Source organism: Fundulus heteroclitus, chromosome 8, assembly GCF_011125445.2.
Source record: "Fundulus heteroclitus isolate FHET01 chromosome 8, MU-UCD_Fhet_4.1, whole genome shotgun sequence".
NCBI classification, from domain to species: domain Eukaryota; kingdom Metazoa; phylum Chordata; class Actinopteri; order Cyprinodontiformes; family Fundulidae; genus Fundulus; species Fundulus heteroclitus.
In genome coordinates, this window is record NC_046368.1 from 1896458 (window position 1) to 1909909 (window position 13452).

General features: G+C 44.8%; 1 protein-coding gene and 1 long non-coding RNA gene across 4 annotated transcripts in view; one reads left to right on the forward strand and one right to left on the reverse strand.

Annotated features, from left to right (window-relative positions):
- fer (fer (fps/fes related) tyrosine kinase) overlaps positions 1-13452 on the forward strand; it is a 69638-nt gene that overhangs the window by 37076 nt on the left and 19110 nt on the right. The window contains exon 1 of one of the 3 annotated variants that reach the window (XM_036139833.1): positions 10780-11108. The exons of 1 other annotated variant lie outside the window; for it this stretch is intronic. The gene's annotated coding sequence lies outside the window, so the exon portion shown is untranslated. Of the gene's footprint in view, positions 1-10779; positions 11109-13452 lie in introns of those variants that run through there. One more of the 3 variants, XM_021313718.2, reaches the window with a different exon arrangement.
- LOC118563873 lies at positions 2119-5686 on the reverse strand. The gene is made up of 2 exons (XR_004931480.1): positions 4911-5686; positions 2119-3643 (listed from the first exon to the last, which is right to left on the reverse strand). It is a non-coding gene; the product is annotated as an uncharacterized LOC118563873 (long non-coding RNA).

The following is a 13452-nucleotide window of genomic DNA, read 5'->3' on the forward strand; positions in this document are numbered from 1 at the left end:
CCTCACTGACCATGGACTACCTCACTGACCATAGACTACCTCACTGACCATCTACTACCTCACTGACCATAGACTACCTCACTGACCACGGACTACCTCACTGACCATGGACTACCTCACTAATCGCCCTCAGTACGTGCGGCTGCACGGCTGTCAGTCAGAGGTGGCACTCTGCAGCACCGGGGCCCCCAGGGCAACGTTCTGTCTCCGTTTCTCTTCACCCTCTACACCTCGGACTTCACCTACAACACGGACAGCTGCCACCTTCAGAAGTTCTCTGATGACTCGGCCATTGTGGGCTGTGTGTCTGAGGGGAACGAGCTGGAGTACCGGTCGGTCATCAGGGACTTTGTGGACTGGTGTGAGAAGAACCATCTGTGCTTAAACACCAGTAAGACCAAGGAGATGGTGATGGACTTCAGGAGAAGACCCCCACCTCACTCACCTGTGAACATCCAGGGGCAGGACATAGAAACTGTGGAGAGTTTCAGATACCTGGGTGTTCACGTCAACAATAAACTGGACTGGACTCATAACACAGACGCTCTGTATAAGAAGGACCAGAGCCTCCTCCACCTCCTGAGGAGGCTGAGGTCCTTTGGAGTGAGCAGGCCTCTGCTAAAAACCTTCTATGACTCTGTGGTGGCCTCAGCCCTCCTCTACGCTGTCGTCTGCTGGGCTCCTGGCAGCACAGAGCGGGACAGAAAGAGGCTGAATAAGCTGGTGAGGAAGGCCACTTCTGTCCTGGGCTGCCCTCTGGACTCTGTGGAGGAAGTAGCTGAGAGGAGGGTGTTGTCCAAGCTCACATCCATCATGGACAACACCTTCCACCCGCTGCACCAGACTGTAGAGGAGCTGAGCAGCTCCTTTAGTGACAGACTTAGACATCCTGTCTGTAAAAAGGAGCGCTACCGCAGGTCATTCATTCCTGCTGCTATCAGATTATACAATGCTGCACTGTAACTGTAACCACAACTGTAATAATTAATGTGCAATAACCAAGGTGCAATAATCTATTTATAACACTGTCCTACAACCCGTGCAATAATCCTGATGTAGTGACTTCTGCTGCTATCACCACCTGAACATAAGTCAGCCCACATGTATGTATGTATGTATGTACAAATGTATACAATGTATATGCACGTACATACGCGTAGGTGCGTATGTAAGCAGGCGCATAGATATATGTATATATTTAAGTATATAGATATGTTTATATATATATATATATATACATATATATATATATATATATATATATATATATATATATATATATAGACCACTAAGAATGTAAATGAGACATCATATGCCCATTCCTATTTCCTTTTTTGTATTTTTTGGTATTCTTTCTGATCCATTGTATATATGAAGATTCACTGTATATAACTGAATGCACCTTCCCTACTCTGCACCTTCTTGTATGAGCCGATGTGATGAGTGAATTTCTCCATTGTGAGATCAAGAAAGACTATCTTATCTTATCTTATCGTATTTGTTATTATAGTAATAAAAAACTTATAAACATGTATGAGTGGCTGTGTTTTGAAACATGCATCCTGTCAGAATATTCTACTACTGTCGACCGCCCCAAGATGGCGCCCCCAAATCCTGTCAGCGCCCATAGGCGAAAGCGGTCAATGCGGGGTCTATGGTGACGATGAGCAGCTTCTGTTCTCGGGTCGGACCCTGGCATCCCTCTGCAGCGCCCCCTGCTGGGCCACAGCGCTGCGGCATGAGTCACTTCAGAGTTTTAGTTCTTTCCTCTCGGGGCTCCAGTGGATAAGAAGAACAACACAGATGTGGTCCGGCCGTTTAAATGAGAAAACTGCTCTCCCAACACCAAGGACGCATAAAACTGTTTTAATAGAGAACTTTACTTAGAGACAATATTAATTATTATTAGAAATATAAAGAAAACAAGGTTGTTTTGTCAGCAGACGTTCTGCAAAACAGAAGAAAACACTTTTATTTTATGTCTGAGCTTAATAAGCAAATATTACAGCAGTCAAATCAGATGTTTGCCATTATTCCAGCGGTTTGTGTGTCTGACGGCGGTCGTGTCGAACAGTTTGACACTGAAACCTTCCTCCAGTTGGAGGTAATAATAACTTCTTTTTTTTTTTCATAATCACATAAATACATCTGTCCATGGTTTACCCAGCGTCTCACCCATTTAATTAAAGTTAAATCTAAAACATTAAATAGGATTTAATAGTATTTACAGCCTGAAGGTTGTTCTTAGGAGGCAGTTAATATTTACAGGCAAGCCACAATGTTGAAGATCAGGTTTGGTATTTTTAATTGCATAATGATTAAGACGAATAGACAAAACATGCAACTTCTCTGTCTATTTGTTCTTCATCTACAATGACTCGCTATGATTTATTATTCAAAAACTCCTTCATGTTGAAAATCACGGTGCAGAAAATAGAAATACTTCATGGAAAACCTTTTTTCTGAATCCAGAAATAAAACGCAAACATCTCACCAAAACCAGCAGCGACTACATCAACAAATCTCTGAAACAACAATAAAAAACAGTTTTAATTAAAGCCTAAATCACTTTGTTCTACAGGCATCTCTGCTGGTTTATTTGACTGTCCCTGTCATCCACAGATGGATGTTTTTATCATGAATGTGAAAAACAGGCTGCTTTTTTTAAAATAAAGCTGTTTCCTCACAACAAAGTAGAAACATCCTATTATGTGACATAAAATATTAAACAAAAGTTTTCCTGAACTTAGATACAAATATAAAATCGTTAAATGGGATCTGACACAAAAAAATCAAAAATTGATCTTATCTGGTGGAAAATTTGTTAAACTGCATTAAAGGCGTAACACAAAGCTTTCAAGCTTCAGGTGGTTTAACAGGAATAATAATCTAAAGCAAACCAGGAGTAAAAACACCAAATAATCAGAGTTTCTTGGTCCTCTGAGTCCAGTTTTTACATCCGTAGCTCTTCCCGGTTCTTGAAGTCTGCAGAATTTTCAGGGCCTTGGTTCTGTTGGGTTTATATTTTTTCGGGTCATCCAGTATCTACAGTTTGTTTTTAACCGTTTCAGGATCTCTAGAGTCCTTGCAGTCTTTGAAGGATTCCCGCTTCCTGAAACTCCTTCGGCTCTACAGAGTCTCCAGAACGGGACCTGCCTGGTCTCTGATTCGTTATTTCGTTGTCAGGTTCCTCTATAAATGTGGTTCTGATGGAGCCTCTTTGGACGTTCTTGTTCTGGTGGTTCTGGTTTTGCAGCGGTGACTGATTACAGAATCAGAAAGGTGATTAGCTCTGAAGCGGGAGATCTACTGATGAGCCAATCACCGTCTCCTGGCACGTCACTTCCTCCTGCGGCAGCGGTAGCAACAGGCTCGGCACCGCCCCTCCTCCTCCTCGCCTCCATCCTCCTTCACCGTGTAGGGGGGGGGGTCGGACCCCTTCTGAGAGTACGGGTTCTCGCTGTTCAGAGCCATGGGATTGGCTATCACTGTGGCGTCATCCGGTTGGCGGAGCTTGGCCCTGGGGATGGTCACCTGACCGTACGGATTTTCCAAGGAGATGTTGATATTTGATGACATTCTGATGATGTCACTGGAGGAAGGGCCAATCAGAGATGTTCAGGGCGCTGACCTCTGTGATGACCTGAGAGAGAAAGAGACGGTGAGTTTTCATAAAATAGAATTTATGCAACAAAAGCAGACGTGCATCATCCTCTATATTTTAACCAGCTGACACATAGCGGAGCTACGCCACTTTAAAGGGTCAGTCAGCCCAAAATCTTTTCAATTTTCATCAATTTTGCAGATAAACTGTAGAAAGTGGTAAAGTAAGCTCTACTTTAATGTTACCATGTAATGTTTCAGTTTTCCCTTAGTTCTAGTATATTTGTCCTAAAACTGTCTCAGTGCTGCCCTCTTTGGGCAGAACGTGGATATTGCAGTAAAATTTTCCTATTGGTTCAGAGGGTTCATGCTTTCGTCGCCATGGTACCGAGTTCAGGTATAAAAGCGTTTCGCTGCCTTTGGCGAATCAGACTGATGGATAGCGTTTAGCGTTTCTGCTGCTTTCACCGTCAGCCCACGGCAGCAGTGACGCTGCTAACGTCACTTTAGACTTAAATCTGGACCCATCCGGTCCTCCACTGCCTCAGGCATCGCTGAGCCAGCGCCTGGACCTGGCTCCGGCCCGCTGGGCTCCACAAGCCTCCCTCAGACCTCAGCCCCACGCTGGGCCCACTTTGGTGGCATTTTTCTAAATTTATCTGGGTTAGGGTTTCGCTTTTATCTCTGGATCTGGGTTAAAAAGTCTGAGCTAAATACACTGCGATGATTCAGAGAAGGTCAAATAAAGCAGTATTAAGATGCAGGAATACAGAAGCATAAGATGAACTAGTTATCGTGGATAAATTAGTCGACACAACAGTTAAGATCAACAAACTGATTTCAAACGGTGGACCAAGGTAGTTGTTCCTTTCCACTGTCGCCACATGCTGCTCGGTAGGATTATAAAGTCAATAATCCAGTCAAATTCCTTGGTTACATTTTGGTGTTAACAGAAGCTGAGTGCACTGTCTTGTAATTAGATGTAAATCTGAATCAATCCCAGCGACTAGATTCCTTCCCAATTAATAAGAATGGATTGAAATGATTATCTGGCTCCAGATAAGGTTGATTTAGATCCTAAACATTTAGAGTAAACGTTCTGCTGGATTTATCATAAAACATATTAGATACATCAAAATAGCGTCCTTTATATTGTTTCCCATTAGTTCTAGCCCTGAGCAGCTAATGCCTCCTGGCTGCTGTAATCATTTAGGTTCTCAGGACTGAAGGTAAATTTTCCTCTTTTTTAGCCACTTTCCAGGAAAGTTTGCCAGAGTCCAGGTAGGCAGCAGGTTCAGACGACTCACCTCCTTCCTCTTCCTCAGTCTTCCTCCTCCTTCTTCTCCTGCCTGGAGATGATTCGGTTCTTCACAGCAGCAGAAAAAGGCAGTTTTATCTGAGCGAACCAACAAATCTGACTCAGCTCTCTGCTTGGCTGCGTATCTGGAGCTCTGCGCACCGCCTCGCCCAAACCTGTTCTACCTGCCGGCACTCCCTCTCTCCCTCCGCAGCTCGCCCACAGGTGCAACTCCCCTGGCACCTCCTCTCTGAGGTTTGACCTCTTCTCGGTAATGTCTGCATATTCAAAAATAGATCTTCCTTTTGTTCCACGCTCCTCTGTACTTTTATTTTTTCTGTGTGAAAAATATTTTAGGGTTTATTTGTCTTTGTAAAACTATTAGACTGTAAATATCTGGCATTTAGGTTCAGATTCAATAAATATTTAGAGTTTTTCTCTTGATTCTATGCTATGAGATTCAGTTAACTTTATTGAACCGGAACCAGAGAATAATGCTACATGAAATGAATAGGGCCTGTTTACAGTTATGGTTCTGAAAAACAGTTAAAATATTATATTTTATGGATCTTTCATTTTTATTATATGTTTTACCTGTTTGCATTTAATCTCGGTTAAATAATTTTTAATGTTTACATATTATTTATACTTGTATGATTCATTTATTGAAAAGATTTAGTTGAGGGGGTTCAGACTTCGGATCAGAACCATCTGGAGGTTTTCTGGGCCCGTCCCACCGGGACCAGAACCCAGAGAGGAACCCAGAACTCCCTGGAGGGACTATTTATCCTGTCTGGCCCGGGGACGCCCAGCTGGAGGATGATGTTTTATTATTTAGCTTTATAGATTTTTAGTGTCAGAACTACATAACATTTAATTTTTACTTCAGTTTATTTTGAAGGGAGTGATTTTACTTTGATTTCTATCTCCTAACCTTTAGCTTGTCCACAGAGCCACTGGGCTGAGCGAATATTGTTCAGTTTCTTTCCTGGATGGAGGAGATGTGAGCCCAGACTGTTCCAGGAGTAAACACAGAGATGTGGGTGGAGACGCAGCTGCACTCGTGTCTCTGGAACCAGTTGGACAGAAACTCTTTGTCTCTTCCTTCATTCCTCTCACTTCCAGCTCAGCGCTCCGCCCACACCTCCTCCTGCTCTCACCATTCTCACTGGTTCTGTCCATTTGGACCCTCCTGATCTTAAACTTAAGGTTTCTATATAAGAAGGAATACTGACACTCACAGGCTTACACAGGAGCTGCAGATTCTCATCCATCTTTGCATTTTAAAACATATCACTGACTGAAATTATGCAAACAGAGTTTAAACCCATTTCTACAGCCTGCGGATCACCTGGGACACTCGGTCCTGGTTCCTGCTCCTCTCAGAGGCTCAGGAACATCTTGGTTTTAGACCGACGATACCGGAACGAGTCTGAAAGCGTCCTGGTTACTCTAGAACCCCGAGGCCAGGAACCGGGCACAGAGACCATGATGGCTGCTAAAGTCCAGTCCAGGATCAGCTCCAGGCGTCAGCAAGAGGCTTGTGGACTTCCTGACAGTAAAGAATTACAATAGTCCAGCCTTGAAGTAACAAATGCATGGACTAGTTTTTCAGCATCACTCCTGGACAGAATGTTTCTAATTTTGGCGATATTCCGGAGGTGAAAAAAGGAAACTCTGGAAACCTGTTTAATATGGGATTTAAATAACATGTCTTGGTCAAAAATAACACCAAGATTTTTAACTTTATTACCAGAGGCCAAGTTAATGCCATCCAGATTAAGTGATTGATTAAGAAGTTTATTTTTTGAGATCCAAAGATTACAACTTCTGTCTTGTCAGAATTTAAATGCAGGAAATTTAAAGTCATCCAGCTTTTGATGTCATCAAGACATGACTGCAGTCGAAGTAACTGATTGGATTCATCAGGATTTATGGATAAATATAGCTGAGTATCATCAGCATAACAGTGGAAATTAATCCCATGCTGTCTGATAATTTCTATTCTTTTCAATTCAATTTTATTTTATTTATAAAGCACCAATTCACAACACATATCTGACCTTCAGACTGGGAAGAATCAGTCTTACTTTGTGTGTTCCTACTTCCTAGGTTCCTCCTGATCCTGGATTCTGATCCAGTTTGGTTCCAGAGTTATCTCACACCAATTCAAGTTCTTTCATAGGCTGAAGATCCTGACTGGCACCGTGTGGACTCCTGTCTCCTTAGACTCACCTGAGATCACCTGAGATCGCACCCTGCTCACCCTCCATCGTGTCCATCATACAATCCTCAAAGGATGGGACTCAGCTCTGATCCAGACTCCCAGCCCCCCCCCCCCCCCCATTCCTCCCTGGCCGTTAGCATCACATCTCCAGCTAACCTCCAAACTATTCTCCAGGATCCATCAACAATCATTAACCCCACCTGTCCTCCCTTCTATGTTCCTCCTTCCAGATCGATCACTCAACCAATCAAATAAACAAACTTTTCCCCTGAGTGTGTTCTTCATGTGGGTCAGATAAAAACCAGGATACTAGTTCAAGGCTAGTTCCTCTTTAACCTTCCAATTTTCCTGGTTTTATTGGTTTCATTTATTTTAAATTATTTCAAACCTTTCTTTAAAATAAGCGATGGGAGTCTATTAATCAGTGCCAATGCTCTTAAATTGTTTATATGTATATAACAGAGCTAAGGTCCTGTGGGACTTCCAGATAGAAACAGACAAAGTGGTAACAGCCAACCAAGCGGACATTGTGTTCACTGATGAGCAGCAGAGCCTGATTCTCCTCCGGCTGCAGCAGAGGACAGCCGTGGTGATGGATGAGGCCACCAGGATGGAAACATCAGGAAAAACAAGAACCTGGAGAAACACCAAGAACTCAGGGAGGAACCAGACAGAGCCTGGAAGGTGGAGACAGAGGTGGTGGTCATCAGAGAAGTGGCTCCACCAGAAACCTGGAGAAACATCAGACATCTCAGTCTAGAAGATGTGAGGAACAGCTGAGAAACCTCAAGCTCAGGATCAACTCTGAGAGGAGAGGAAGGAAGGAAACATCTGCTCCAGGAAGAAAATGGAGGCGCAGCATCAGAGATGTCTGGAAAAGCCTGAAAACAGTTTCAGGTCACAGACTGAATGTCTGGGCTGTAGGTGACTAAGGCTGAAGCAGCCTCACCCTCTGTTTCCCCTGGAGGACAAATAAAGCATTCAATTCTGAGGTTATAAGTGCTGGTCCTGGTGTTGGACCCCCTGCAGGGCTGCAGGTCAGTGGACGGTGCATCTTCATCTTCTGCTCTTCATCCTCCATCACCTCCATGCAACAGAGACAGATGAAAGGTTCCACCGTCATCCTGGACATCCTCAGCACCAAGCCAGCTCTCTGTGCCAGCCTCCACCTGTCAGTGGATCACAGACTTCCTGACTTACAGGAGTCAGCAGGTAAGGCTGGAGAGCTTCACTTCCAGCACCAGGACAATCACCTCTGCCCCCCCCCCCCCTCTTCTCCCTCTTCTCCCTCTACACCAATGACCGGACCTCAGGACACCCGTCTGTCAGACAGAGGCTGATCAGCTCTCTGGTGCAGCCAGAGAAACCTGGAGCTTCAGAAGGAGCACTGTCACCGTCATGAAGGTCCAGCAGAGGATGGACTTCCTGCTCAGGAAGCTCAGCCTGCCTGAGGAGCTGCTGGTCCACTTCTACAGCCCTCCTCCAGAACCGTCACTGCAGATCCATCCCACTCTACCATCTACCATACAAAGTACTCCTGGGTCAATGTGAGCTTCTGAGCTTTCTGTGTCTCTGCTCTGTCTTCTCTACCATAGAAAGTACTCCTGGGTCAATGTGAGCTTCTGAGCTTTCTGTGTCTCTGCTCTGTCTTCTCTAACATAGAAAGTACTCCTGGGTCAATGTGAGCTTCTGAGCTTTCTGTGTCTCTGCTCTGTCTTCTCTAACATAGAAAGTGCTCCTGGGTCAATGTGAGCTTCTGAGCTTTTTGTGTCTCTGCTCTGTCTTCTCTAACATAGAAAGTGCTCCTGGGTCAATGTGAGCTTCTGAGCTTTCTGTGTCTCTGCTCTGTCTTCTCTACCATAGAAAGTACTCCTGGGTCAATGTGAGCTTCTGAGCTTTTTGTGTCTCTGCTCTGTCTTCTCTAACATAGAAAGTGCTCCTGGGTCAATGTGAGCTTCTGAGCTTTCTGTGTCTCTGCTCTGTCTTCTCTACCATAGAAAGTACTCCTGGGTCAATGTGAGCTTCTGAGCTTTCTGTGTCTCTGCTCTGTCTTCTCTAACATAGAAAGTACTCCTGGGTCAATGTGAGCTTCTGAGCTTTCTGTGTCTCTGCTCTGTCTTCTCTAACATAGAAAGTACTCCTGGGTCAATGTGAGCTTCTGAGCTTTCTGTGTCTCTGCTCTGTCTTCTCTAAGCCCCAGTGGGTGGAGGCAGATGAGCGTTCACACTGAGCCTGGTTCTGGTTCTGCTGGAGGTTCTCCTCCCTGTTAAAGGGGAGTTTTCCTCTCCACTGTCGCTTCATGCATGCTCAGTATGAGGGATTGCTGCAAAGCCATCAACAATGCAGACGACTGTCCACTGTGGCTCTACGCTCTTTCAGGAGGAGTGAATGCTGCTTGGAGAGACTTGATGCAACCTGCTGGGTTTCCTTAGAGAGGAAACTTTCTCACCAACCTGGAGGATCTGATGGAGTCTGACTCTGGAAAGAGCCTTGATGATGGGATGTTAATTTGCAAATTATATAATGCCATACAGCTGTCTAACCATGAGAATACAGAATACATAAAGAGAAAATGAAGGTAATAATCTGCAGTGGGTCTCGACCCGATCAGACACATGGCGGGAGTTCTGCTGGAGAAACATTGTACGATGTTTTTTGTTGCATTCATTCAGAGACGATATGAAAGCAACAGGAGGAGCCGACCACTTCCACGTTTTCTGGGACTACTATTATTTGCTTTGTCCCCCCACTGGTTCCAGAGTTTCCTCCATTTCTCTCTCAGCACCACCTCACATGGCTCAGGCTTTTTTTTTTCCTCAAATAAACTTTATTTAGAAAAATGCCTTTGATACAAGACAGTTATTAACATACATTAAACAAGTTAACACGAACTGGGTGGGTGGGTGGCATATAGTTACAGTTTATAAAGGCTTATTGTTGGAATCAGAGATGTTTACAATGTACTTTTCAGAGTCCATTTAAAGGTCAGAAAATAAGCATGACTAGCTTTAGATTTGTGTATTTCCCTAAGAGTATTATTAGATTAATAATCTAAGGTTCTTTCTGTTTTATGCTAATTATGTCATGGTTTCTGAACAGCACATTGTCCCAAGATAAACAGAAATAACAATCAATCTTTGGATATAATGGATCAGTTTGTTCCAGAAGGTGACAGCAGTGGGACAGAACCAGAACAGGTGCGTCACAGTTCCAGGTTCAGACTCACTCAGAGGGCAGTTCACACAGAAATCTTTTTAAAAATTTAGCAAATACTGCTCAGCAGGGTAATATCTATGAATTCATTTATATGAGACTTCCCTCTCTTTGTTTGTTAACATCTATAAGTCCCAGACATTGACCCAGATTTACAGCAGCAGACAGCAATGAGCTGCATGTGCTGGTTATATCTGCATGAATCTAGGGTTACTAGGACTGGATTGTTATCAGACCACCACTTCAACAAGATGGATTTATTTTTTTAACGGGTGTGCTCCAAATAAAGCATCTTTGTGGACAAAAGTTATGTTTAGAACGTTTGTTTATGAAAATGTGATAATCAAAGGGGACTTTCACTGTTTTATAGGCGCATAAAAGCACAAATTTCTACAGGTAGAGAAAAGCTGCAGCGCGCCTGGCTCTGGCTGTTTACTGGCTGCAGCGCTTCCTGGTGTCACGTGACGGCGCTCTCCTCTGACTCCTCCCACTCCATCCCGTCTCCCAAATACTCCCGGTTTTCCGTTTCCGGCGGAAGCCCCTCCCTGTTAGCCGCTAGCTCCGCAGCCCGGACCACCGCAGCAAAGCCAGGGCGTCGGAGCAGCTAGACTCGGTGAAGAGGACGGTATGCATCCCGGGGAGGACCGGCGGGGAGCGCGGTGACCGGACGGAGACCGGACGGAGACCCTAACGCCGCTTTGACCAGTTTTCAGGTCCGTAAATGCCACAGAACGCTCCGGGAAAACACCGAGCCCACTCCCGGACTCGGTAGGTCCCAAACTTCCAGTGCTAGTCCGGCTGCTTCCTGCGTTTTCTGCGGGCTTCCCGGGACCAGCGGCGGGGAGACGTCCTGCTGTGAATGGACCGGGCTGAGAGTTGGGGTTCTGGGGGCGTTCTGGGTTCTAATGGGACGGCAGTGACACCGGATAACATTCCTGCATCAGAGCTCCTGAGCTAACAATAGCATGCTAACGCTCCTCCATTAGTTTGAATGAAGAGCAGAAGCTAACTGTGGCTTTCTAAGGTTCTGCTGCTAGCTGCCGGTCCGTTAGTCTGAGCAGGTCCGCTGCTAAAGCTAGCTAGCCTCCCTGCAGCTGATGGGTTAGGTTTAGTTCAGCACAGGGAGACGGGACCCGGGGGCTTCTGGGAGTTTGAGTCTTTGATGTCAGGTGGCACAGATCATACCTGTTGTTGTTGTTTTCAGTTCTTGACCAAGGCTCTGACCCGGACCAGGACCGGGATCGGTTGGTCTAACCCGGGTCAGGTTTCAGGACACGCCCACCGCTGTCTCCATCAGACCTGGAGCTGCTGGACCTCCTGTTTTAGGGGACAACAATTAATCTGCCTTATAGTCCAAGATAACTACATGTCATGTAGGAACGATGTCTGCAGATCAAACCGCCTGAAAAATAACAGCTGGTCCCGTTACTCTGAAATGTGATTTTACACGTCACATGTGTAAAATTACTAAAAAACAGGCAAGTTAACTGATTTCTGAGAGATATTCCAGATCCCGACCGGCTGTGGAAGGAAGTGAGACCATAGAGCTGTGTTTATAGATGCAGTGCTTATAGATGCAGCGCTTATAGATGCAGCGCTTGTAGATGCTGCGTTTATAGATGCAGCGTTTGTAGATGCTGCGTTTGTAGATGCAGCGTTTGTAGATGCAGCGCTTGTAGATGCAGCGTTTGTAGATGCAGAGTTTGTAGATGCTGCGTTTGTAGACGCTGCATTTGTAGATGCTGCGTTTATAGATGCTGCGTTTATAGATGCTGCGTTTATAGATGCTGCGTTTATAGATGCAGCGTTTGTAGATGCTGCGTTTGTAGACGCTGCATTTGTAGATGCTGCGTTTATAGATGCTGCGTTTATAGATGCTGCGTTTATGGATGCAGCGCTTATAGATGCAGCGTTTGTAGATGCTGCGTTTATAGATGCTGCGTTTATAGATGCAGCGTTTGTAGATGCTGCGTTTATAGATGCAGCGTTTGTAGATGCAGCGCTTATAGATGCAGCGCTTATAGATGCAGCGCTTATAGATGCTGCGTTTATAGATGCTGCATTTATAGATGCTGCGTTTGTAGATGCTGCGTTTATAGATGCTGCGTTTATGGATGCAGCGTTTGTAGATGCAGCGTTTATAGATGCTGCGTTTATAGATGCTGCGTTTATGGATGCAGCGTTTGTAGATGCTGCGTTTATAGATGCAGCGCTTATAGATGCAGCGCTTATAGATGCAGCGCTTATAGATGCTGCGTTTATAGATGCTGCGTTTATAGATGCTGCGTTTATAGATGCTGCGTTTATAGATGCTTCGTTTATGGATGCAGTGTTTGTAGATGCAGCGCTTATAGATGCAGCGTTTGTAGATGCTGCGTTTATAGATGCAGTGTTTGTAGATGCAGCGCTTATAGATGCAGCGCTTATAGATGCTGCGTTTATAGATGCTGCGTTTATAGATGCTGCATTTATAGATGCTGCATTTATAGATGCTGCGTTTATAGATGCTGCGTTTATAGATGCTTCGTTTATGGATGCAGCGTTTGTAGATGCTGCGTTTATAGATGCTGCGTTTATAGATGCTTCGTTTATGGATGCAGCGTTTGTAGATGCTGCGTTTATAGATGCAGTGTTTGTAGATGCAGCGCTTATAGATGCAGCGTTTGTAGATGCTGCGTTTATAGATGCAGTGTTTGTAGATGCAGCGCTTATAGATGCAGCGTTTGTAGAGGCTGCGTTTATAGATGCAGTGTTTGTAGATGCAGCGCTTATAGATGCGTTTGTAGATGCAGCGTTTGTAGATGCTGCGTTTATAGATGCTGCGTTTATAGATGCTGCGTTTATAGATGTTGCGTTTATAGATGCAGCGTTTGTAGATGCAGCGCTTATAGATGCTGCGTTTATAGATGCTGCGTTTATAGATGCTGCGTTTATGGATGCTGCGTTTATGGATGCTGCGTTTATGGATGCAGCGTTTGTAGATGCTGCGTTTGTAGATGCAGAGTTTGTAGATGCAGTGCTTGTAGATGCAGCGTTTGTAGATGCAGCGTTTGTAGATGCTGCGTTTATAGATGCTGCGTTTATAGATGCAGCGTTTGTAGATGCTGCGTTT